This window comes from Eumetopias jubatus, unplaced genomic scaffold, assembly GCF_037043125.1.
Source record: "Eumetopias jubatus isolate StellerSeaLion01/CBP00866 unplaced genomic scaffold, mEumJub1_p1.0 scaffold_9, whole genome shotgun sequence".
Taxonomy (NCBI): Eukaryota; Metazoa; Chordata; class Mammalia; order Carnivora; family Otariidae; genus Eumetopias; species Eumetopias jubatus.
This window is the reverse complement of record NW_028274815.1, coordinates 68,732,592-68,758,688: the sequence shown is the minus strand read 5'-3', so window position 1 is coordinate 68,758,688 and position 26,097 is coordinate 68,732,592. Positions and strand designations below refer to the sequence as shown.

Genomic DNA, 26,097 nt, shown 5'->3' with positions numbered 1-26,097 from the left:
AATGTATTGGTTGGATACATTTTCTACTGGGAAATGATTATCACCATGACATTAACTAGCACCTCCCTCTCATCTCATAGGAACATGCATATATCTGTATATGTATCTTGTTTCCCATTTGAAGTGATCACCTAAGGCATGGCCATAGTAGGTCCCTCAGTAGAGATCTGTTCAATAGAAAGCTTTAATTAAGTTAAGAAAAAGTATATTTGCTCCTAGACAATCATATAAATCATATATATACACAAATTATATAAATTATATATATACAAATTATATAAAATATATATATAAATAAAATATATAAAAATATTTTATATATGCATATGTATATATCTTATATAGAGAGTATATTATATATATATATATATATACTGCATAGTAACTATTAAGAGTGTTAGAAACATTTTTTTCTAAATATAATAGCAGTTGTGGATATTATGACATGAATTTATTTTTCTAAAAGAAAACTTAATTTTCTCTTCCAACTTTTATGGATCTAATACCTGATTTTTATATTGTATTTGAAGGATTCATGTAAAATCTCCAATATTCTTTGTGAGTGAAGATGAGGAAAATATAAGTAAGAAGGAAGGGAAGGATGATAAGAAGGAGGAAAAAGGGGAGAAGGAAATGAAAGAAAGCAGAAGGAATGACATAAAAAAAGGATGCTAGTTAATTACAGTGTGTCAAAAAGTGAACATTCTTAAAATTAGAAGAATAAAAACTGATCATCCTAAATACAGGTTCTCTGGTGTTAAGTGAATTTGCTCAACATTTTCCCAAAGTAACCAAAAGAAAACTTGAAAGTAATACAAAATTTTCAAAAAGAATGATTCTATTTTAGGAAAGGGCAAAGAGAAAAAACTGCTAATGTCGCCATAGTGTTGAGATTCCTTGACAATGTACCATTTTTTTTTTCTTTTAGAAAGCATAACAGGAAAAGTTACTCACATGCATATAATTCTCCAAAATTCACATGAAATGTCTGAAAATAGCACCTACCTTAGAAAAATGTACTTTTTTTCCAGACCAATGGATATGTGATTGAAGCCACCATTATACAAGCTATAATCACATTTCCTTTGCAGCTGATGTGAATTATCCTTAAAGGTTGTTGGCAACACATTCATTTGGAATAGGAATATATTCAGATTTTGAAATGTAGATTTTTCTCTTGGGCATTCAGTTTAGTTCTCCATCATTTGTCTTCCATTCTTTCTTGTATATAGATCAGAAGAGACTCCCAAATCCTTTTTATTTTTTCATATATATGTAAGAATCCTTGTCTGCAAGTGTCTGGAGACAACCCAGAAATGCTATTTTTAGAATGGCATTTGTTTGCCTTAGAAGCAAAAAATAATTTTTGACATGTTTTTCAGATAATAATTAGGAAATAGTGTTACGGGGCTCTTTGCAAATATTAGCCAGAATACATTTTATGAAAGATTACTCATTTTCTTAGATTTACTGGGGTATAAAATTAGTCCTGTGTTGAAGCACTATTACATTTTCCTCACAAATAATTTGAGAATTCATTGAAAATGCTGTTAAATAGTAGTAACCAAGGGGTGCCTGGGTGGCTCAGTTGGTTAAGTGTCTGCCTTCAGCTCAGGGGTCCTGGGATCAAGCCCGCTTTGGCTCCCTGCTCAGTGAGAAGCCTGTTTCTCCCTCTCCCTGCACTGCCCCCACACCCATCATGCTCTGTCTCTTGCTATCTCTCTCTCAAATAAATAAATAAAATCTTTAAAAAAATAGTAGCAACCAGTGTTCACTTGATAATATTTCACTTTTTTAGTATTATCGAAGAATACTGGATTCCACTGAAATTAATTTTTCAAGCAATTAAGGTTTAGCTTTTTAATTATCAAATTTTCATTGGGAATAACATCTTATTTGGAGGTCAATTGTAATTTTTTTTATTTTTTGTAATGCTCTTAAATACTGAATTATATCTAATTTATTGGAAATGTGTTTCTATACCAGTATTCCGGCTAGTTTCTGTCAGTCAGTTTTTTTATTCATGTAGTAATGGAGATTTAAAGAATTCAAAACTACCCTAGTGTTTATATAAATATGCTTTCTAGACTGCTACTATTACATGTAGCTAAGATACCTGTTAAAAATGTTGATACTTATGCCTATCTCTCATAGATTTTGATTCAGTAGTCTAGGTTATGACCTAAGAATTTATAAAATTAACAAATAACTCAACATGACTTTTATGCATTAAAATTAGAAAATTACCTAGCTATATTTTGTAAGAGGTGATATTAATGGAAATGAGTGAAGAATGCACTCTCACCATCTCAGAGAACAAATTTGATATGCAATTTTATGTTACAAGTGGTAAATAAAAGGTGTTTTAATTTTCTTTTTTTTTATTATGTTACGTTAGTCACCATACAGTACATCATTAGTTTTTGATATGGTGATCCACAATCCATTGTTTTCATATAATACCCAGTGCTCCATGTAGTATGTGCCCTCCTTAATACCCATCACCGGGCTAACAACTCCTCCCCCCCCAAAACCCTCAGATTGTTTCCCTGAGTCCATAGTCTCTCATGGTTCATCTCCCCCTCTGATTTTCCACCCTTCATTTTTCCTTTCCTTCTCCTAATGTCCTCCATGCTGTTCCTTATGTTCCACAAATAAGTGAAACCATATGATAATTGTCTTTCTCTGCTTGACTTATTTCACTTAGCATAATCTCCTCCAGTTCCATCCATGTTGATGCAAATGTTGGGTATTCATCCTTTCTGATGGCTGAGTAATATTCCATTATATATATGAACCACATCTTCTTTATCCATTTGTTTGTTGAAGGGTATCTCGGCTCCTTCCATGGTTTGGCTATCGTGGACATTGCTGCTATGAACATTGGGGTGCATGTGGCCCTTCTTTTCACTACATCTGTATCTTTGGGGTAAATACCCAGTAGTACAATTGCTGTGTTATAGGATAGCTGTATTTTTAACTTTTTGAGGAACCTCCATACTGTTTTCCAAAGTGGCTGTACCAACTTGCATTCCCACCAACAGTGTAAGAAGCTTCCCCTTTCTTCGTACCCTCTCCAACATTTGTTGTTTCTTGCCTTGTCAATTTTTGCGATTCTAACTGGTGTAAGGAGGTATCTCAATGTGGTTTTGATTTGAATTTCCCTGATGGCTAATGATGTCGAACATTTTTTCATCTGTCTGTTAGCCATTTGTATATCTTCTTTGGAGAAGTATCTGTTCATGTCTTCTGCCCATTTTTTTGACTTGATTATTTGTTTTTTGGTGTTGGTTTGAAAATTTCTTTATAGATCTTGGATACCAACCCTTTATCTGTAGTGTCATTTGCAAATATCTTCTCCCATTCTGTGGGTTGCACTTTATTTTGTTGACTGTTTCTTTTGCTGTGCAGAAGGTTTTTATCTTGATGAAATCCCAGAAGTTCATTTTCACTTTTGTTTCCCTTGCCTTTGGAGATGTGTCTTGAAAGAAGTTGCTGTGGCCAATATCGAAGAGGTTACTGCCTATGTTCTCCTCCAGGATTTTGATGGATTCCTGTCTCACACTGAGGTCTTTCATCCATAACTTTGTGTATGGTGCGAGAGCATGGTGGAGTTTCATTCTTCTGTATATTGCTGTGCAGTTTTCCCAACACCATGTATTGAAGAGACTGTCTTTTTTCTATTGGATATTTTTTCCTGTTTTGTCGGAGATTAGTTGACCATAGAGTTGAGGGTCCATATCTGGGCTCTCTATTCTGTTCCATTGACCTATGTGTCTGTTTTTGTGCCAGTACCATGCTGTCTTGGTGATCACTGCTTTGTAATATAGCTTGAAATCAGGCAACGTGATGCCCCCAGCTTTGTTTTTCTTTTTCAACATTTCCTTGGTGATTCAGGGTCTTTTGTGTTTTAATTTTCTTAAGAAAATTTCCTTTGGAGATTATAGCACAACTCATTTAAATGAAAAATGGATGCTGTTAATTCCAAATGGGTCTTATCTAGTCATCAAAGCTGGCCTGGCAGAATCTCTACATACAAAATACTTGACAGCACATAATTGAACTGAGTGCCTAAGGAATATAAAATGGTATTTATTTACAACTCAAATTCCTCCAAATAAATAAATAAGTTCTAGTTAGTGAGGTGGTAAAATATGAGATACCCCCCCAATATTTTCCCTTTATCTAGAGATTCCAAGGCAACAAATTTTACTTGTAATATATAAAACATATCATATCAATTTTCATATAATGCCTCTATGTACTTCAATTATGCTTCCTCAACATATATCTAAATGTCTTATACATTTTCCATGGTAGAAATTCAATTTAAAATTATATTTAATGCATATAAATAAGTTATTCCTGTGGTTTACTAAAAATAATTGAAAAAGCAAACAGTAGTTATTTTTGAACAATTGTTATATAATATTTTTTTCTGACTTGTTTCCTATAAATAGAAAAAAAATGGGAGGAGAGACCTCAAAACTTCAAAATTGGAGTGAATGTATAAAAAATATTTGGTATAACTATTTTGAAAGCTCTATGTAATTTATTATTGCATTCACATACACAAAATACTCATTACCTGCTGAAATACTGAATTTCTGTGGGAACATTTTAAGAAGTCAGGAAAGAAAGAATGATAGAATAAATTCTTGGGTACATTCAAAGCCTTGTGAATTTCTTGTGATTAGATGTTTCTATACATTTGTGGTAGGTTCAGTAAAAATTTAGTATGGGAAATAAAAAATACATTAGACTTTTCAACAGAAGAAATTTAAGATAAGGAATCCATCATATTTCATTGTGAAATGTGCTTTGGATTTCCATGGTTGGGGCTGTATACATAGCAGCTCTATAGCTGCTGCTGGTAACTAGGTGGTGGTCCTGGGTGTAGTCCAAGGATTATTGAAGAGACTTGTAATAGAAATTATAAAAATGGCAGGAGTCTACAGTCAAGTGCCAACGCCGAGTGAAGTCTAGTTTCTTCTAGTGGGGCTAATTCCTCTTGCTGGTGCCATGTTGACAAGAAAGTGAAGATTCTTCTTCCTTCATGCCTTTGAGTCCTTTTTAAATTCCCTCCAGGCAAAAGCTAACAGGAAATCAGATGGCAAATGTATCTGGGAAATGTAGTTTGCAGAGTTCTAAGCACAGCTTCATAGCTCACAGAAGAGAATAGTGAATTTAAAGGTACAAGACAAGGAACCTTTATTGTCCTTACAAATGTTCAAAAGGACACTATATATATATATTTATAATAACCTTTGTGTAAGAGCCCTGATATGAAAAGAAAGGCTATTTGTGATAGTTTCAGATGCTGGAGGGGCATGTAGAGGATTGTCTGTTTACTGTAAAGGATTAAGAATATATCATTATTAGACTACTTGTTGCATTTTTCTTAGCTGGTTACCTGACTGGTTTTCCATTAAAACATGATATTTCTATGGGATCTTAATATTTGTTGTGCATAGCATTTTGGGATATGGTGAGTGCTCAGAAATTTTGAATGAATCCATGAGGACATGGATTGACTCAGAATGTTACCTGAGATTTGGAGATAATAACATCATATCAGTTTCATAATGCTGAGGAAATAGAACTTTCTTCTGTTACTTCACAACTTCTGTGTTTGATTGAAATAAGAAGTGTCTCCTAATTAGATATTAAGAGAATTCAAAGGAATCATAAGCAATATTTAATCAAAATGAGAAGACTATGGGTAAAAGAATGTAGTTTTATTTTCTACACATTATCCTTGATTATACAACATTGAAAACCAAATGACTATTTTAAATTTAGTAGCAGGATTCTTTTATTTGTATATGTCTGCCTATACATGAAACTTGGTAAATGTTTATTGTGACAAAAAATTAGTGCTTTGCTTCAAAGCAGTCAACAGTTTCCTTTTTTTCCTCCTTTTATTGTCTCCTTAAATGACTTTACAAAGGAAATTTCATGCCAACTCCCACATATTCCACATTTAAGTTATCTTCACTGCCACACATTTTCCTTTATTTTTCCTACTGGAACTTGACCCTGTCTAAGCATGAAATCATCAGTCTGAGTTTGAAATCAGGTTCCTTATCTTGAATATCAGGGCCATATGCTCCAACTAGGTGTCACAGTGATAACTGGGAATTGTGTTTGTACTATTTTAAACTAAAATTGACATGTATGGAGAAAATAATAATGAAATAATTTGTTTCATTCTCCCCTGTCTTTCTTGCCCTAGTGCTTTGCCTTTCTGATGATGTGGTCAACCACAAGCATGGTTATGTGAAGACATAGATGTATTGTTTGTAAATACCTTACATATGAGACCATTACCGATAATTGCTCACATAAGGCATTTGAAGTAACACTAAACTCTTTCATTTAATGTATGTGTAATTACTCTAGAACTTAGTAGCATACAATAAAGATTCCTTAGGTTCATAGATACCACCTTTTAATAGAGAAGTGTCAACCTCATATTTAAAGAGGACATGTAGCAATCAGATAAAGACATGTATCATATGACCTCACTGATATGAGGAATTCTTAATCTCAGGAAACAAACTGAGTGTTGCTGGAGTGGTGGGGGGTGAGAGGGATGGGGTGGCTGGGTGATAGACATTGGGGAGGGTATGTGCTATGGTGAGCGCTGTGAATTGTGCAAGACTGTTGAATCACAGATCTGTACCTCTGAAACAAATAATGCAAGATATGTTAAGAAAAAAGAAAAAGAAGAAGATAGCAGGAGGGGAAGAATGAAGGGGAGTAAGTCGGACGGGGAGACGAACCCTGAGAGACGATGGACTCTGAAAAACAAACTGAGGGTTCTAGAGGGGAGGGGGATGGGGGATGGGTTAGCTTGGTGATGGGTATTAAGGAGGGCACGTTCTGCGTGGAGCACTGGGTGTTATGCACAAACAATGAATCAGGGAACACTACATCAAGAACTAATGATGTAATGTATGGTGATTAACATAACAATAAAAAAATAAAAAAAAAGAATAAGTTGGGTAGTGGTTACCCAGGACTGGGGATAGAAATGAACAGTAACCATAAATGGCCATGAGGTTACTACAATTATAATTGCAGTGACAGTTGTCAACCTTGTAAATGTAATAAAATTCACTGAACACTTAAAAAAAAAAATAAAGAGGACATGTAGGATGGAGTATTTATTGGTGTGGCTATCTTTTAAAAATATAGTCTGCCACAGGGACTAATATTTTCTGCTTAGATGAGCCAGATACTACACTAGGCCTTAAGATACATAGTATACTAAATAATTCTCTAAGGAAGTTATTAATAACTTTTTATAAATTGGAAAAGCAATGATTTAGAGATGTTAGGAAATCTTCCAGTTATCAATTTATTTATAATGTATTTATTAAGGCATTAATTTAGTTTATTTAGATTACTTGAAAGCCTCTATTTGCCATGTACTTCACAAGGAAAAGAATAAAATAGAGTCCTACTCAACAAGGAACTTAAAATCTGGTTGGAAAGATAAACCCTGGAAGATTGTTGTTATGAAATGTAATGCATCTACCATTGAAGAAACAGACAAGGCATTTCAACAGGTTGAATTTCAAAGGTTGAATAGAAGTTAGCCAGTTAGAGTAAGGAAAAGGTAAATGTGAAAAAGGAAGGAAAAAGGTAAGTAATTCTGAATAGATTGGACTAAACCAAAAAGACATAGTGGAAGGAAATATAAAGTGTGTAGCATTTCAGTAATTCTAGAGAGTAATATGCAATGCAAGAATGAACAGGAAGGGAGCAGGAAAGGAAAGCAAAATTCAGTTCATCAATAGGCACATGAATAAATGGACTTTATCTCTAAGAGTGTGATGAGTTCAGATGTGTAGTTCACACAGATCTCTGTCATATCTATGTGGATAATAAATGTGTTTAAAGAAGAAGGTAATAGAGGCAGAGGGATCACTGACAACGCAGGAGGAGCATGTGGGATCAGAGTGTGTGCATTTGAGGGGTGTGTGTGTGTGTGTGTGTGTGTGTGTGTGTGTGTGTGTCTGTATAAAATGGGAAAATAAATGATAATTACATAAAACATAGGGGAAGCATTGATGATTCAGGAGGAGAGAAACAATTCTAGAAATACATTCCTAGCTATTCAGTAGTAAGGAAAGTATTGCCCGAGCCAGGAAAAAGTGGACTCATCAGGAATGTCGAAGGACACTTAGTGTAATGGAAGTCCTTCAAATTCTGTTCTGGGGCTTGGAGAAGCCAAGCTTCAGTAGACTGAGTGAGTAGGAAATGAGAAGGAAATTTTGTGACACCTCTTTGTTGAATTTTGAATAAAAGGCAGTGTTCTAGTTCTGTGGGTCTGAAAGAACATGCCCCAGAATCATGCCCCCGGGAGGCCAGATATCTGCTTTAGCAGTCCACCAACTCCCCTCCCTCAGTGGGTGAGCATTTTCCCAGGGTGTTAATTCTCTGGGAGTTTCTGATCTGCCCTATAGAGAAGCAGGTCACACTCCGATTGCCCAGTTGCCTTGAGGCAGGGGGTCTCCTGGAAATTATTTTCTTTCTCTGATTATAAAGATGGCACACATTAATAGACAAGTCAAACAATTTAAAACAGTGGTATAGTTTAACTTGTTCCTCTAGGAGTTACATCTAAAGTTAGATTTATGTTCAATTTTGCAGCCAAGGATAATTTAATAGGGATGCTGCATACTTCCTGTTGCATTGTATTATGAGACATATAATGCTTTAGAAAGGAAATGATTTGGATTTTATCTTGTCCATATGTTTGTCATGTTATATTTTGTATAATCTGAGAAATACTACAACACTTTCCCTCAGAGTTTAAATAACTCCCCATTGGGATTCTGAGTTATACTGGGAGAACCAGTATTTATTCTGTGTTGAATTTTCCTATCAAAACTCTTACTTTAACACATGTTTTCAATAGGAAATAACTTAAATGTAATCGAACAACAGATCATCTGTTGAAATGGACCTTTTCCTTTTATTTCTTGATATATGTTCTAACAAAAGACTTCCTAAAATGGAGCCATCAGAAATGATAATAATTTGAAAGTAATGCATTATGGTTTTGATTTTAAGAATATGTTCTGCTGTTATTTTAATTAAGATACACATTTCATTTATTTTTATTTCCTTATTTCATACAATGATGTCTTGTAAAAATATTCAGAATTGTTTCTTTATTTGCCATAATATACTTTCAATACTAAAGGAATTATCTTCTTATTTGGAGATTTGATATAATTTTCTGTGAAATTTATCAATCTGGAATTTCTTTAAGAAGTAGGTTTTTGACAAACACATTACTGCTTTGTTTTCTCAAGGTTATGCATCTACTTATTTTTTTCTCTCTTCTTCACCCATGTGGTACCATGGGAACTATAGGGATGCTGTATATCTAGGAAGAATACAGCTGTCATTTACATCACATATTTAGATAAAGGCAAGGGGAAATTTCATAGAAAGACATGGTGGGGCTAGTGCATTTTTTCAAAAAGATTTAGAAGTTTTGTGAGAAAACAAAGCAAAACTTATTTTTTTCTCAAAGTTTTAAGCAAGAATAATCAGGCATATGAATGAATCAACATAGAAACTAGAAATAGAACAAGATATGTGTGGTTATGTCATTTCCACAAGAAATAGTTGAAAGTTCCAAATCATCCTGCCCTCCCCCGCTACCCCATATCTCCCATGCTGTGGTATTTCCCGAATATTGACCCCTGTTTTGAAATGCCAGCTCTGAATTTCTTTCATATGGTTCTGGCAGCATTGCATTGCTCTGCCAAGCAGACAATTATAGATAGTTCTTTGCCTGATCATTCTATCTGACAAAATGTTTGCGTCCATTTTAGTTGATTTCTGAAAGGGGAGGTGGGCAGCTAGACATTTATGCCAGCTTTTAGACAGTTAGAGGGGAATCTTTCTACATAGCTTGCAACCCTTGGTTGGAGAGGGAGGAAGATCTCAAGTAGGCTCAAGAAGTATTGACTGTATAGTGAAAGTAAGGGCATGGACAGAGACCAGCTCTCAGAAGCATCCAGATGGGTTAGAGTCAAGGGCTAAATGGAGAAGCAGGGAGTAGCCAAGGGTTGGAATGCAGGATACTCTGAAACTAAATTTTAAAAGGTAAGTGTTACCTGTAATATACCATTTTTTCTTCAAATTAAAAAAAAAAATTCTATTTGCTTTTAGGTATCCTCTTTTATATGGGGTCGGAAGTTACCAGAACAAATCCCTACAGGCTGATTTTATATGTTTAACTGTTAGGATATAGTCTAATAGATAGAACTCTAGCTCAATCATAAATCTGTTGCCTGTAATGATGGGGCAATATATTTGATCACTATTCATGTTCTCAGTTTTCCACAAAACTGTCAGAAATTTATGTATTTAGAGTGAATGAAGACAGATTGGATATATAGTTACGATGTCCAGAAATTAGTCAGGAGAGCTGGAAAGAAAGCAATGACCAAGAATAGTTTAAAAAATTGTCAGGAAGAACTAAAAGCTCCCCTGAATTTGGAGACATTTAATGGGTAACAGTTCCAGTCTACTGTTTTGTTTGAATGTTTGTTTGGTATTTTTGGTATTGGTTCAGTGAGCTAATGTTGATAGAAAAAAATGACAATAGTTTTGAAGAAGTGGGTTTGCAACATCAGAAAGAACCACAGATAATTTTTGGTATCCTTGAAAAGAGGAGGTCTTAGGAAAAAGCCTTCACCACTGCCATCATTGCTGTCATTATTGTTGTTGTTATTACATTTGTCATCTTGCTTTGTTTTGTTTCTGATAAATAAGAATTATATTAAACATAGTTCAGTATTTCACAATTGCATCATGTTTTTAACTGTTTAAAAAGCACAACTGAATTAGTCTGTTATCCACGTGGTTATCTGGTTCTATAAATTTAAGTTACCTGGCTAAGGTCACAGTAATAGAAAGCCCCAGATCCAGGACTAGAACTCTATAGCTTTTGTCTACTACACAAGGACATCTGTCCACTTATTGTCAAAGAGTCCTAGCCATTTAGAGGTTACTCAGAGGCTTGTACAAGCATTTCCAAAAAACAAGTGAAATAATTTCATAAATTAGGACATTCTAATCTGTCTATGAGTTGTAATGAGTAAGCTGATGTAATAGTTCTTCATTGTTATTATTTAATGATCTTGTTATTATGAAAGTTATATATATATAAATGCAAACATATTTTGTTCACACAAAGAGATTAATAAACATTTTTCTCACTTAGTAATATGTGAAATTCTTTCTATATCAGCATATATTGATTTGTTCCAGCTATTTTAAGGGCAGTGTAGGAACATACCATATGGAAATACAATGACTAATTTATCACAATTGATTATAGCCTCCTTCTGAAACAATCTCTTCTCCAGGCTTTTGTCATTCTTCTGAATCTACCCTACTGTCTGCAACTCCCCTGCTAATTAATATGGAAACAATCCTGGGACAGGTCCTCCTTTTTCTCTACTTTATCTATACCCTCTTCTAAATGATGGCCAGGAACGCAATGCTTCTAGATATTGTTTATGTTCCAATGACTCCCAAAACTATATCAAGACCATATATCAGTATTTCATAGGAATCTCAAAAATTTCACAGACAAAACAGAATTCCATACTGCAAACCCCCATCCCACACTGTACGGTTCCTCTGCTTCCTCATGTTACTATTATCATACCATTGTGCATCCTGTTCCACAAATCAAAACCTAGGAATCCAGTTTTAATTCTTGTCATTGCCTCACCTCTTACTTTCGGTACATCTGTAAGTTTCATTAGCTGTCCTCAAGATATATTCTACATCTTTCTACTCGTGATTTTCTCCATAAAGTCACTGTCATCTCTCTCCTATATATAGCTATAGACTATTTTCCTTTCTTCTTCCCTTCCTTACAATCCAATCTATACATTGCATCTAAAGAAGTACTTCAAAATATAAACCAGATTACAGTTCCCCCCAGCCCCATTTTCAATTCCAGTGTCTTTCTATTGCATGTAGCATAAAATCCAAACTCCTTGCCCCAAATAGCCCTGCGTCGGCCCTTACTTACCTTCTCAGCCTCATCTTATAAAATTTTCTCCCAAAACTGAACTGGCTTGTCCAACTGCAATTCATTCCTTCCTCTAAAGATGAGAGAGCTAACAACTACTTTCCCTGGGCTTCCCTCCAGCCTTATTTCTGGATGAATATCAGGATTGCTGATTAGATGCTCTTGTGCAAGCATTTGGAAGATAGAAGTGAGACAGTGGGCACCTTTCTGCCCAACTGGCCTTTTCCTTCTGCCAAATGAATTTGAGGATCCAAGGCTTCTCATAGCAATATTCAAGCGTCCATCCTCCAGTTTCCTGGTTGTTGAGAAGCAGGTGTGGTGGAGGCAGTGGCCAGATTTTTCTTTCTAGTATCTAGTGTCCAGCTTTGTGGGTGTGGAATATCAACAGCTGTGTAATTTATCTTGGCTCACTACATAAGAGCTTTTGGCAGCATGTGTGGAACTAAGCAGATCCAGTAGTAGTCTCAAGAGACAGATTCCCTTGCAGGTTGGTTCCCTGGTATGCTGATGGCCATTCCTGGAAACCCAGCTCATTCTTCCAACAATTACAAAGGCCCTAATTCTTAGAAAGTCTGTTCTGGTGGGGTGCCTGGGTAGCTCAGTTGGTTAAGAGTCTGACTGTTGATTTCAGCTCAGGTCATGATCTCGGGCTCTGCACTCACTGGGGAGTCTACTTGGGATTCTCTCTCTCCCTTTCCCTCTGCCCCTACCACCCCACTCTAAAAATAAACAAATGAATTTTAGAAAAAAAAAATGTCTGTTCTGTTTAAATGACCTGCTGTTGCCTTTTACTAGTACAGAAAATTTACTGAAACATGTACCAAACTAGTCTTGATTATCTTTGTCTTTGAACTGGCTCTTACCTTGAACGTGCTACCCTCAAAGTTTGCAGAGCAGCCTTCAAAGTATTCTTAAGCTTTCAGCTGAATTATCTCTTCAGAATGGTTTTCCCTGAACATCCTATCAAAACTATTCCCTCAAAAAAAAAAAAAAACTATTCCCTCAATATGTAGCTTTCACATTGCTCTATTTTTTGTCTCCACAATTATCAACAAAAAAGATGATTTTGGGGGGTTTACTTTGTATTGTTTGTCTCTCTCCATCTCCCTCTATGCCCTTAGAATGTAAATTCCATGAGAGCAGTGTCTTTGTCTTCTTTACTATTGATTCTCAGCCCTAGAAGAGAACCTATAATATCAAAAATAAACATTTGTTCATTAAGCAAGTGAATGAATGAACAAATGAATGAGAACGGCTTGTTCATAGCTTGATGAACAATAAACTTATGAGTTTTTATGGTAATATAAAGAATTTGTGAGTGAGCACTTTGCAGAGACCATCTTTGTATAGTTAGTTATGCAAGCATATCTACAGGGTAACATTCTAGAAGTAGGGATTTTGGGGTAAAAGAGCACATTTTAATATGTATTGCCAAATTCACATGCGCATGTAATTTTAACATGTATTGCCAAATTCCTTTCAAAGATGTTACACCAATTTCCACTCCTATTAATGATATTCAAGTGTCCATTTAACAACATGAGCCACAGCTTAAGTATTGCCAAAATTTTAAACCATTGAAGAATGAAACTGGTTTTCATTATGATATAATTTATATTTCTCAATTATAAGTGAGGTTGAGTTTATATTAACGTTTTGCAGTTATCTTTATAAATTCATGTGTTTGTCCATTTTCTATTTTTTGTATGAATTATTTGTTTATTAAGACATTTGTCATGTGTTGCAGATTTTTTTAATTATATCTTTTATTTTATTTTTGATGATATTCTCAATGCAGGTGCATTTTATTTCTTTTGTAGTTTTTGGTTCAGTTCTCATTCTTCACACCAGTGTTCTGCAGGATTTTATCTCTGTATCAGATTTTTTTGTTTATTTTGTTTTGTTTTTTTATTGTGGAAATTTCAGACTTATGGCAGGCTTGCAGAAAGTTATAGCCATGTGCTCTCAGGGATAATATTTTTGATTGCTTATGATAAAGGAAGCTATTGAAGCATAAGCTCCAGATCGACTTTAAATGATTTCCTATTTTCTCTAACTTAATTTTTCCTTTTATTTTCCCTTTCACTTTATAATGTGCATATGACTATTGATTTATATCATTTTGTCATATTCAGCTTTGAGAAATAAAGAATCAAAATAACAGTGGTGTAAACAAAATAAAAATCTATAAGCAGTCTAAGGCTAGTATAGCCTCTACTCTGTGAAGTCTTTGGGGAACCCAATTCTTTCTAATTTATTTTTTTCATATATTCTTAGGGTGATCTTTGGATTGTTCACATGGACCAAGTTGTAGACAGATCAATGTTTCTGAAACTAGAATAGAGCAAGGAATGATTGAGGAGGGACAGAGTTTATACATCAGCACTCTCTCTTAAGGAATGTTCTGAAAACTGCTGCAGAACATTTTTGCTTTAGATGGCATTAGACAGAATTTAATCATGTGTTCACACATAATAACGCTAGCAATTGTCCATCTTGGTGGCCATTTTACACGATATAAATAGAAAGTTTTATTATGGAAATAAAGGATAATACTATTTAGGAATATCTAGCAGGGTATTTCTGCTTTAGATGGCATTAGACAGAATTTAGTCATGTGTCCACATCTAGTAGTGCTAGGAACTGTCTGTTCTTGGCCATTTTACTTGCTACAAATGGAGAAAAGGAAAACAACTACTTTTGTCTGACAAAATTAACCTTATTCATTTCTTTTTCTTTCTACCTAGCTCTTCTAGGTCTTTTGATTTTTTTTTCCCCAAGAACACAAGAAGTTTAGAGAATAATGTATTTTTAAAAAATTTACATGGGTATATTCATCAGATTTAAAGGTAGTCAACACGGGTGAAAGGGTTGCAATTCAACAATAGGAGAAGTTTTCATTTTACATTTCAGTAAAAATGTCTGTTTTCCAAGACAATTCCTAAATATAATTAGTATGACACCTAATAATTAAAACAGATTAATAAATTCTATAGAAGAAATTATGCTAGATTATGACCCAATTCAGTATTATAACAAACTGGAATTATATCTTTCATGTGACTTGCTTAATTTCTATTTTGTTGATAGCATTTTTTATTATGTTAATCACCATACATTACATCATTAGTTTTTGATGTAGTGTTCCATGATTCATCGTTTGCATATAACACCCAGTGCTCCACGCAGTACTTGCGCTCTTTAATACCCATCACCAGGCTGACCCATCCCCTCAACCCCTTCCCCTCTAGAACCCTGTTTGTTTCTCAGAGTCCATAGTCTCTCATGCTTCATCTCCCCCTCCAATTTCCCCCCCTTCATTTTTCCCTTCCCTTCCTATAACATTTTAATATGGTTATAATTTGCTTTATTACATTCATTTAAAAATGATGAAATAAAAGCTAGTTATTTTTCTCAAATTTATACATAAATTTTTAAATGAGTTTGAATTAGAACTATCAGTGTGTGTTTCTTTTTTTTTTTAAAGATTTTATTTATTTATTTGAGAGAGAGAGAATGAGAGATAGAGAGCACGAGAGGGAAGAGGGTCAGAGGGAGAAGCAGACTCCCCGCCGAGCAGGGAGCCCGATGTGGGACTCAATCCCAGGACTCCAGGATCATGACCTGAGCTGAAGGCAGTCGCTTAACCAACTGAGCCACCCAGGCGCCCTCAGTGTGTGTTTCTATGATTGGAAATTACATAAACTATCTCAGCCCCAGTTGCTTCACTGATATAATGAGAACATTTTACTTTAAATCCTTGAATGTTTGCTTTTTAACCAGCTTATATTTCATGTAAATAAAACTTTTATTTCTGTGGTTTATGAATTCCATTTTGGTATAATTTTCTACAAACATTTTTGCTAATACTATAAAAAGACTGCATGATTTATTATAACTCATATTTTCATTTTTCTCAACTGAATGATGCAAATATTTACAAATATGTTTATTTTGTTTTCTACTACTGTGCTAAATATTCACCTGTAACATTCTAATTAGAAGATATTATTTCAGGAATGAATACTACCACTCTAAAAATAATCACCACTGTTCTCATTTCTTGTTTGTTTGACTTACAAATCATTCAGAGATATTTGATCAAATAAAATGACATTCTGCAAAATTTGTGCTTCTCAGAAACTCAGCTGGAGACAAAGGAAAATGTCATCTGTAGGATGGGTGTTGTTTCAGTTTTTTTGTTTTTGTTTTTTTTTTTTTTTGGTTAACAATTCAGTCAGTGTTAATATGAAGATTAATTCAGGGCGTTAAAAGGAGAAGAAATCTATTTGTATCATCTTAATTTTCCTCGTCTGTGTTAAACATCTCTTGGGTGTGGAATGATCAGACTGCCGCTTGCTCATAGGGCTGCCAAGGAAACAAACAGTTTCTTCCCAGGATCTGTTAACATTTCATCCTTTATCAGAGTCTGGGGCCTCTTTATTAACGGGGTGTCTGGGGAAAATTACAGGAAGATCCAGATGCCTGGATGTGACTTCCTTGTCATCACTTAGTACCCATTCTGAGGATTTTAGATTGATTGTCACTATCTTTTCACATACAAGCTAATTTAGCATGCCTCAGGTATGAACAGTTGTCAGTTATATGTTAGCAGTGAATAAAATATCTGACAGACTTAGATTTGCTATCCCAGTGTAGAGAAAATATGATTCAAGATTATAGATATTTATATTTGTAAAATGCTTTGTAAAGCTACAAGTTATAATGTAAACTTTGATTTAAAGCTGAAACTAATTAGAATTAACAATTGTTATATGTCAGAAAGAGTCATATACATCAAAATTTCAAACGTAATTCCTTATCTTACCTAATTAACTTTGACATATAATCTTTTAAAAATAAACTTGATCGAGGCACCTGGGTGACCCAGTTGGGTAAGTTCTGTCTGCCTTTGGGCCAGGTCATGGTCCCAGGGTCCTGTGATTGAGCCCTGTGTCGGGCTCCCTGCTCAACAGGAAGTATGCTTCACCCTCTCCCTCTGCCCACCCCTCACTTATACTTGCTCTCTCTCTCTCTCATGCTCTCTCTCTGTCTCAAATAAATAAAAATAAAATCTTAAAACAAAAACAACAACAAAAAACTTGATCTGAGTCCTACTCATGCCCAGATTGTCACTATACTACCAAAATTTGTCATTTACTCATTGTAAGCTATCCTTAATAAAAATAAATGCTTGGGGCACTTGGGTGGCTTAATGGGTTAGGAATCTGACTTCGGCTCAAGTCATGATCCCACTTGTGCTCTCTCTCTTTTTCTCTCCCTCTCAAATAAATAAATAAAATAAATAAAATCTTTAAAAATAAACAAAAACAAATAAAAATAAATAAATGCTTTTATTTAAGTGAGGCAGCAAGTTATGGTGGAAACAGCATTGAGTTTACAGCCCAATTGGTTTTAATCTTAACTCTTTTTTAAAAAAAATTTTATCTATTTATTTGAGAGAGAGAAAAAGCACACAGAGGGAGAGGGAGAAGCAGACACCCTGCTGAGCAGGGAGCCCGATATAGATAGATAGATAGATAGATAGATAGATAGATAGATAGATAGATAGATACATGATACTCAGCTCCATCCCAGGACCTGAAGATCATGACCTGAGCCCGAGGCAGATGCTTAACCAACTAAGCCACCCAGGCTTCCCTCTTAATTCTTTCTTTAACAGACTCAATGTCATATTGAGTCTGTTACGTTAATATTCCTGGGACCATTTTTTTCCATCTGTCAATGGGGACAGTGTTATCTGCTTTAAAACGTTATTTTAAGGATTAAATAGATGAAAATATATAAAATATATTAACAGAAATTCAATCCTTGCCACATAACAGGCAAATCATCTCCTAAAATTTCATCCTCATTCTCTTAATCCAAATACATAAAATTAATTTCACATTATATTCTCTCTCAACTCAAACCATTTCTTTTTCCTAGAGATATCTTCACTATCACAGGTATTTCATTTGTGGCATTATTTCTTCATAGTTCCGTCAAACTAACCAATGAAGCTGTACTGAAAGTTGATAGAATCCCTTAAATGGGGGCGCCTGGGTGGCTCAGTCGTTAAGTGTCTGCTTTTGGCTCGGGTCGTGATCCCAGGGTCCTGGGATGGAGCCCCGCATCGAGCCCCGCATCGAGCCCCGCATCGAGCCCCGCATCGAGCCCCGCATCGAGCCCCGCATCGAGCCCCGCATGGGGCTCCCTGCTCCGCAGGAAGCCTGCTTCTTCCTCTCCCGCTCTCCCTGTTTGTGTTCCCTCTCTTGCTGTGTCTCTCTCTGTCAAATAAATAAATAAAATCTTAAAAAAAAAAGAATCCCTTAAATGCTCACCTTTTTTTTTTCTTTAGAAGAGGAAATATAATACACAAACTAATAATCAATGTTAATTAAGAAGTTAATTAAAATATCTTCTTACTTTAGAGATATGGTAGTTAAAATTTGAGTATAAGGTAATAAATGAAAACTGATTATAATTACATAAAATATAAAAGAGAAAATTGAAATGCTGAACTCAAAAATAGTAGAAATGTGAAATCATTGTAAGAGGTATTATTTTTCACTTTCTTTTACTTCATCCCCTGTATGCAGTTTGTTATTAAGTCCTTCTGGTCAGAAAAGATAGGATAGTCTCCTAGGATAGTTAGACTCATTTTATTTGTGAAGCCTTCACAAGTATAAAGTCAAATTTTTAACAATGTTCTTATTTTTATTAAGCTATAAGCACCAGGATATGGTGAAGAAGAGTACAACTTCCTTAAAGTATGAAGTATGGTATAAGGCCAAGCACAAACCAGGACATACTTCCATGAATATATAAGGAAGTTGAGGACAAACTATATTTTATTCAAAGGTGATATAGCACTGAAAGTGACCAAGTGAAAAATGCATGGAATGTCTTTTTCTATCCCTGCACTCTGAGACTGTATATCTTTACAGCTGAGGTGTGTCTTTTAGCCAGCATATGCTTGGGTCTTGTTTTCCATCCATCCAGCCAATCTATGTCTTTAGACTGGAGAAATCCACCCGTTTTTATTTAGAGTAATTATTAATAGGTAAGGGTAATAGGTAAGCTTATTTATGCAATCTTATTCATTGTTTTCTGACTTTTATAATTCCCCTTTTCCTTTCTTTCTTGCTGCCTTTCTTTGTGAATTAATTTTCTAAAGTAGTATGCTTTAATTCCTTTCTCTTTATCTTTGTAAATCTACTGTAGGTTTTGCTTTTTGGTTACAAGGAGGTTTACATAAAACATTATATATATAGAATGGTCTATTTTAAACTGATAACAACTTTGCATACATACCCTTTATTCCCCTCTTTTTTATATTTTTGATGTCATAATTTAGCTATTTTTATATTGTGAATTCCTTAGCAAATTATTGTATCAATAGTTATTTTTAATACTTTAACCTTTATAGGTTAAATGGTTAATACCTTGCTATACTATAGCATTAGAGTATTCTGAATTTGACTATATGCTTACCTTTACTAGCATGTTGTGTTTTTTCATATATTTTCTTGTTACTAATTAGCATCTGTTCACTTCAGCTTCAAGAACTCCTTTCAGCATTTCTTGTAAGGCAGGTCTCATAGTTATGAACTGTGTCAGCTGTTTGGGGAAGTCTTCATCTCTCCTTCATTTCTGAAGTACAGCTTTGCTGGGTAAAGTTTTCTTTGTTGGTAGTTTTTGTTTTGTTTTGTGTTCTTTGCTTTCAGCACTTTGAATACATCATCCCACTCTTTCATGGCCTATAGGGCTTCTGCTAAGAAATCTGCTGATAGCCTTAAGGGGGTTTTCTTGTAAGTCACTAGCATTTTTCTCTTACTGTTTCTAAGATTCTCTTTTTGTCTTTGACTTTTGACACTTTATTATAATATGTCCTGCAGAGGATCTCTTCAAGTTGACTCTGTTTGGTTTCCTATGACCTTGATGGTCTTCAATATCCACGTGTCCCCAGATTTGCAGAAGTTCTCATTCATTATTTCTTTAAATAAGCTTTCACTCCTTCTTTTATTCTCCTCCAGGGATGTCACGTCACCTTGATTTTTATGTTCCTTGAGGTTTTAGGTTGCAGTCTTTGCATTTGATGCAGTATTCACCTCCTCCAGTTTTTACTAACTGCCTTTGGGAGAGAAATACCTTCCATTTACCCTGCTAGAGATACTGAGGCTATCTCAGACTTTCTATGGGTACACTTGCTCCATGCATCTTCCTCCTTCTTGTGGCAGAATTCCTAAGTGTATATGCCTTCTGGGGATCCTGCAAAGCACCAGGCCAAGTGCTGACAGACTCTCTTTTGTTTTCCGAAAGTTAATACTAAAGCACAGTTTTGTGGTCACTCCCTGGCCCACAGATTTAGGCCAGCATTTTGCAAATGCTCATTAGCCACATGCCAAAGCTAGCTCTTACTCCTGCTGTCAGGAGCACATACAGGGATCCAGCCACAGGGTGAGGGTGTGCGGGGTTGAGACACAGGGAGGGCTTGGGATGCCCCTGGGCCACTGGGGGATCTGTGGGTGAAGTGTTCCCAGTGGTTCATGGATGGGCTTTTTGACGGAGTCTACAATGTGCTTAGTAGAAGCTGTGTCATTTTCATACCCTCCAAGTATTCTGTTTACCACTTCTCTGGTTTCTTCACACTCCCCAGTCATATACCTTAAGATTCAGTTCCCTGGATAAGATGAGAGAGAAATGAGCTCCTTCGGTTGGGGCTCATAAAGTTGGGGAAGCTTAGTGCTTATTCACATGCTCTCCCTTTCCCTGACAGGGGAAATCACAGGTCAAGAAAATATCTCTTGGCCCTGAACTATGCTGGCTTGGTAGAGGAGTGAACAGGTAAAATCAAACTGTTCCTCTTACCCACTTCAGGGCATTCAGACACTTATTCTTTTGCTTAACCATTGTGCTGGAAATTTGCTTTGGAAACTACGACTTCCACAAAGGCTCTCATCCATGGGTGATTGTCTAAGACAGTGTTTCCTAGAGACCCCCAGACTATTCCAAGAGAGGCTAGAGCTGGATCACAGGCCACTGCAGGATCCCACAGCCAGGACCAGGGTCTGTCTGCCTATTATTTCGTGTAGAAGTAAACAATACCTTTTCCCAGCCCTTTGACATATGAGGCTAGATCTCACAGTTCCCTCAAAGGCACTTTTGTTCATGAGTGGATGCCAAATTTTTGCTGTTGAAGGAGGATTCAAAAACAAGAGCAAGGGACATCCTATGCTACCATGTCACTTATGCTGATCTCTCTCTCTCTCTGTCTCTCTCTCTCTCTCTCTCTATATATATATATATATTTAAGTATGGTCACTGGATAAAAGTGCAGGACACCATTTTTATTTGGTATCAGATAAATTTAACAAATAACTTTTTAGTATAATTATATTCCAAATATGGTTGGAGACATATTTATACTAAAAGCTGTTATCTGAAATTCAAACTTAACTGGGTATCTTCCATTTTTGTATGCCACCTCTGTCAAACCTGCATTTAGGTACTTATTCCCCATCTGTGTGTGTGTGTGTGTGTGTGTGTGTGTAAGAGTTTCACTTTCACTTTTATTTCGTATTATTTTTTATGCTTTGTCATCAGTTTTCTATCCTCACTTATGTGCCATGCTAAATTTGAAGTATATATTAATTCCTTATTATACTTTTTTTAAGAGTACAAAGATAGGTTGTCTAGGCTGGTAAGGAGGCATTATCATCTTCAATTCTTGTCTTCATATTTGTGGCCAAACAGCTATTCCAACTCTTTCATAAAGACTACATATAGCATGGCAGGAAAGAAGAAAAGAAAGAGGAGTAAGACCACCTTAATTTAAAGGACATACACTGGAAGTGAAACATATAATTTCTATTGACATCCTGCTGTCCAAAATTTAAATATATGGTCACATCTGGATAGAGAGAAGACTTTAGAGCATTTAGCTGGACAACCACTCCTTATTCAACTCTATCATATGGAAGAAGGGGAAAATGAGAAAGCTAGTAATGTCTGTCACAATATTCTTTATGCAATATCTTCTGAGACACAGGGAACAACTGTAAAACCATATTTCAGTTTGAAATCTATTAGCTAGAATTCAGGAAATACACTTCATTTCACCATACCATACCTTTTAACCTTTAGACTAGTCGTTTTATAAACATTTTACATCTGAAGTTAATTGAGGTCAGAAGAAGTACCCCTTTTCTGGTCCTTGAAACCATACGAGCATGTTTCTCCCTAGTATTTTACCTAATACATTTTTTAAATAATGTTTCCAGATCAGACACACTCCAATGCCAACTGATAATTAGATTTCTAAATACTTTCATTCCATCTCTTGCTGAGCTCTATCAGTCTATCTTAACAATGTAAATTATTTGCAAAGCTTGTATACCTAATCTCATTAAATAAAAAGCTTCTTTATTATTGAAGCAACAGAAAAGTTAGATGTCTATAAAAGCTCTCTCATAGGGTTTCAAACAAATACAACTCAGAGGTAACCTACTTTAATGTATTCATCCTATTGCCAAAATCATTCCCTGTAATCAGAGGTTTTCCCTCTGTGGTTGAATTTATCAACCAGTAGGGACTTAAAGAGCACACTAGAATGATTTTTTTTTTCCCCAACACATTAATCTGAGGCTTACATGCTGAAAATGAACTAATTTTTTAAAAAAGATTTTTTTTTATTTATTTATTTGAGAGACACACAGAGAGAGAGAGAGAGAGAGAGCACAAGCCGGGGTGGGGCAGAGGGAGAAGGAGAAGCAGAGTCCCCCCTGAGCAGGGACCACCCCCCCAAAGGCAGGGCTCAATCCCAGGACCCTGAGATTATGACCTGAGCAGAAGGCAGACACTTAACTGACTGAGCCACCCAGGTGCCCCTCAAAATGAATATATTTTAATCAGCTATCATTTATGTGTTTCGTATTTACTAAAAATATGATACTGTACTAGACACTGTGTAGAATACAGAAGTTGACTTTACATGGTGCCAAACATCTATATTATTGATGGGAAATAAACAGGTTTCAGAAGGCAAACTATTATAGAAAGGTACTAATTACAATATAGGGACAGTGGAGGAAGAGGCATCTGTCTAGAGGCATCTGTGAAGGTACAGTCATGGAAGAAATGTGACTTGAAGAGGGCATTGAATAATCAACTGATGCCCAGGGTGTGATATAAAAGATGTTTATAACCTTCTAAACAGAATTTTATAAAATCTCTTCCTTGCCTTACTAATTCAATAATCAGATAATCCCTAGACTAGTTTATCCAAATGAGTTACAGAAATCTTCACCAACCAACCATCATATCATGTGATTAATTTCATTTTAAGGTTGGAAAAATATTTTATATAGATTTTTAGTATTTAGGCAAGGTCTAATGAAATTAGTGTCAAAATGCGTGAGAAAATCAAATATCAAATGGTTCACTTATTTGAATAAGTTTACTAATTTATTTCATAATTACTGACAATATAATGATATTTAAAGGATGCATTTCTAGAGAAGATGGATCCAGGATGCAAAGAGGCTGAATTCCCAACTATATCAATAAATTTCATGACCATGTTTTTCCTAGGAAATGCTCAGGAATAGACATTTCATTTTTCCTTCAAAACCAGGCAAGTTTTTTTTCTGGTCATTTTTATTCTACTAACCAAATAATGTAAAGGCAAAGTCTAAAGGATGGCTTGTATGACAAAAAGCACAGGTAAAAAGCAGCTTTATAATGCAGAAATAAATCTTGAGTAAAAAAATTAAAATATCAGAGGGGGGGCAAAATAGAACAATTAAGAGTATAAATTTGACCTTAAACCTCTACAAAACAGTTATTGTCTCTACATCTTCTTCTACAAAACTACCTTTAGTAAAATATCACTACAATGAACTGCCCTGTAAGAGAATTTTGATGCTAAGCCAAGGAAAAGAGAAAAGAAAAAGAAAGAAAGAAAGAAAGAAAGAAAGAAAGAAAGAAAGAAAGAAAGAAAGAAAGAAAGAAAGAAAGAAGAAAGAAAGAAGAAAGAAAGAAAGAAAGAAAGAAAGAAAGAAAGAAAGAAAGAAAGAAAGAAAGAAAGAAAAAAAGAAAGAAAGAGGAAGGAAGGAAGGAAGGAAGGGAATTAGAGTGTTTAGGATCTCTGTGCCAGGAACTAGGGTGGGTAGAGACCAAAATATATTTTCTATTATCTCATATATCCCTAGGTTTTTGATGCATGGGTCAATGAAGCTTCTATCTTTCTGAGCCACAGTAATAGAACTTTACTTTTTTTTTTATTTGAACCAGCTATAGTCCTAACAAGCAACTAGCACTCTATAATGTGCTACAATTAGTTCCATTAGGCTGGTATTAACTTTCTATGTGAGCATATTTTTCCCCTTAATGAGCGTAAGAACCTTGAACACAGGAGGTTTTTATAAAATAGGTATTTAATACATATCCACAGCTTTAAATACTACTTACATTTCAACAGTTCCAAAATTACTATTTCTAAACTAAAATTATCTTCTCAGATCAAGCCTTATATAACCAACAGATTTTGTTATAGCTCCCCTTGGATGTCTGACACAAATTTTCAAATTTAACACATCCAAAACTGAATGCTTAATCTTACCTGCCAAATCTTTCTCTTCCTCCAGACTTCAGAATCTCCACCTATTTTGTTACTCAAACAGCATGTTGGGTCACTTCCTCTTCACACCCATCATTATCAAAATGCAATATGCCACCAATGTCTCTGAAGTATATCTCCAAAATGTTGCTTTCCCGTTCTCTCCACCTCTATTTTAACACCATAGAACATGTCATCATCTCCTACTACTGGCTCTGCAATTCTCTTCTTAAATTAAATGCCCAATTTCCCTTCCACTTCCCTCCAATTGATTTTCTATACGAGAATGATCTTTTAAAAATATAAGTTGAATGTTACTACCTCTCTTAAATACTTTCAAAGTCTGTCTGTCTTACTATAAAAATGTGGATATAAAAACACCCTATATGCCCAGCTCCTTCCAACTTCTTCATCTTAATCTTATCATTTCCCTGCTTGTTCATTATGTTCAGGAAATCATGTGGTTTTTCAGTTCCTGAAACACTCCAAGTTCTTTTCTACCCAGGAGACTGTATGTTGCCTCCTTCACTAAATTTCTCCCTAGATAACTATTACTTTTCGTGTAGGTCTCAGTTTTTAACATTACGTCCTTTTGTAGAGAGTCCCTCACTGATACTCAATCTGAGTTAATAGTTTCTCCTCATTTCTCACCACTTATGTAATTAGTCCCTTTGACCGCTCACAGCACCATTACCTTTTCCTTTATAGCACTTTATTAAAAAGGCAGAGGCCATCTCCATTTGTTGCAACACCTTAAGTATACACTGTTTCTCAGATAGCGTATGGCACATAGTAGGTGTACAATAAAAGTACGGGCAATAATAGATGCATGTGTGACAGAATGAGTTTACTGAAATGCATTGCCAATGGTTGCATGAGGGATTACATAACTGAGAGGGCACAGCAAATACCACCAGGACATTATTCATATTTCTGGAGTATTTTGATACCATAGAATCTGAAGCTTTAAAACTCAATGGAACAGCAGGGTTCAACACTTGATTCTTGCTGCTTTTCTTTTTCTTTCTTAGAAACAAACACTTAAGGGGCACACTAGCAGTTTGGAAATCACCCTGGATACTGTGAACACTACATCCTATAATCATTTGCTATCAAGTTTATAGATAATGGTAACCACAGGAAATGGGGTTAAGGACATGATGAAATTGTTGGAGACATAGCCCTTGTCCTGAAATTTGCTTGCAAAATAACTTACATTAAACCTTCTAACAGACTTGTACAAAACAAAATCAAAATCATGTAGCCAGCATGAAGAGCACCCCATGCTCTCTAAATTCATGAATTGGCAAGGGTGATCCATCTATTAATGCAGAAGGTATAAAAAGAGACTAAAGGAACAGACTCCAATATTGGAGGCTATCACTTCAAATCTGTACAT

The 26,097-nt window shown here is 35.2% G+C and overlaps 1 long non-coding RNA gene across 1 annotated transcript in view; it reads right to left on the bottom strand.

Annotated features, from left to right (window-relative positions):
* LOC114209823 (uncharacterized) overlaps nt 1-25,085 on the bottom strand; it is a 58,780-nt gene extending 33,695 nt beyond the window's left edge. The window contains exons 1-2 of the long non-coding RNA XR_003609422.1: nt 24,702-25,085; nt 1,006-1,299 (exon numbers count right to left, since the gene is read on the bottom strand). This is a non-coding gene — a long non-coding RNA (uncharacterized LOC114209823). The remainder of the gene's footprint in view (nt 1-1,005; nt 1,300-24,701) is intronic.
* Between the last annotated feature and the right edge of the window lie 1,012 nt (nt 25,086-26,097).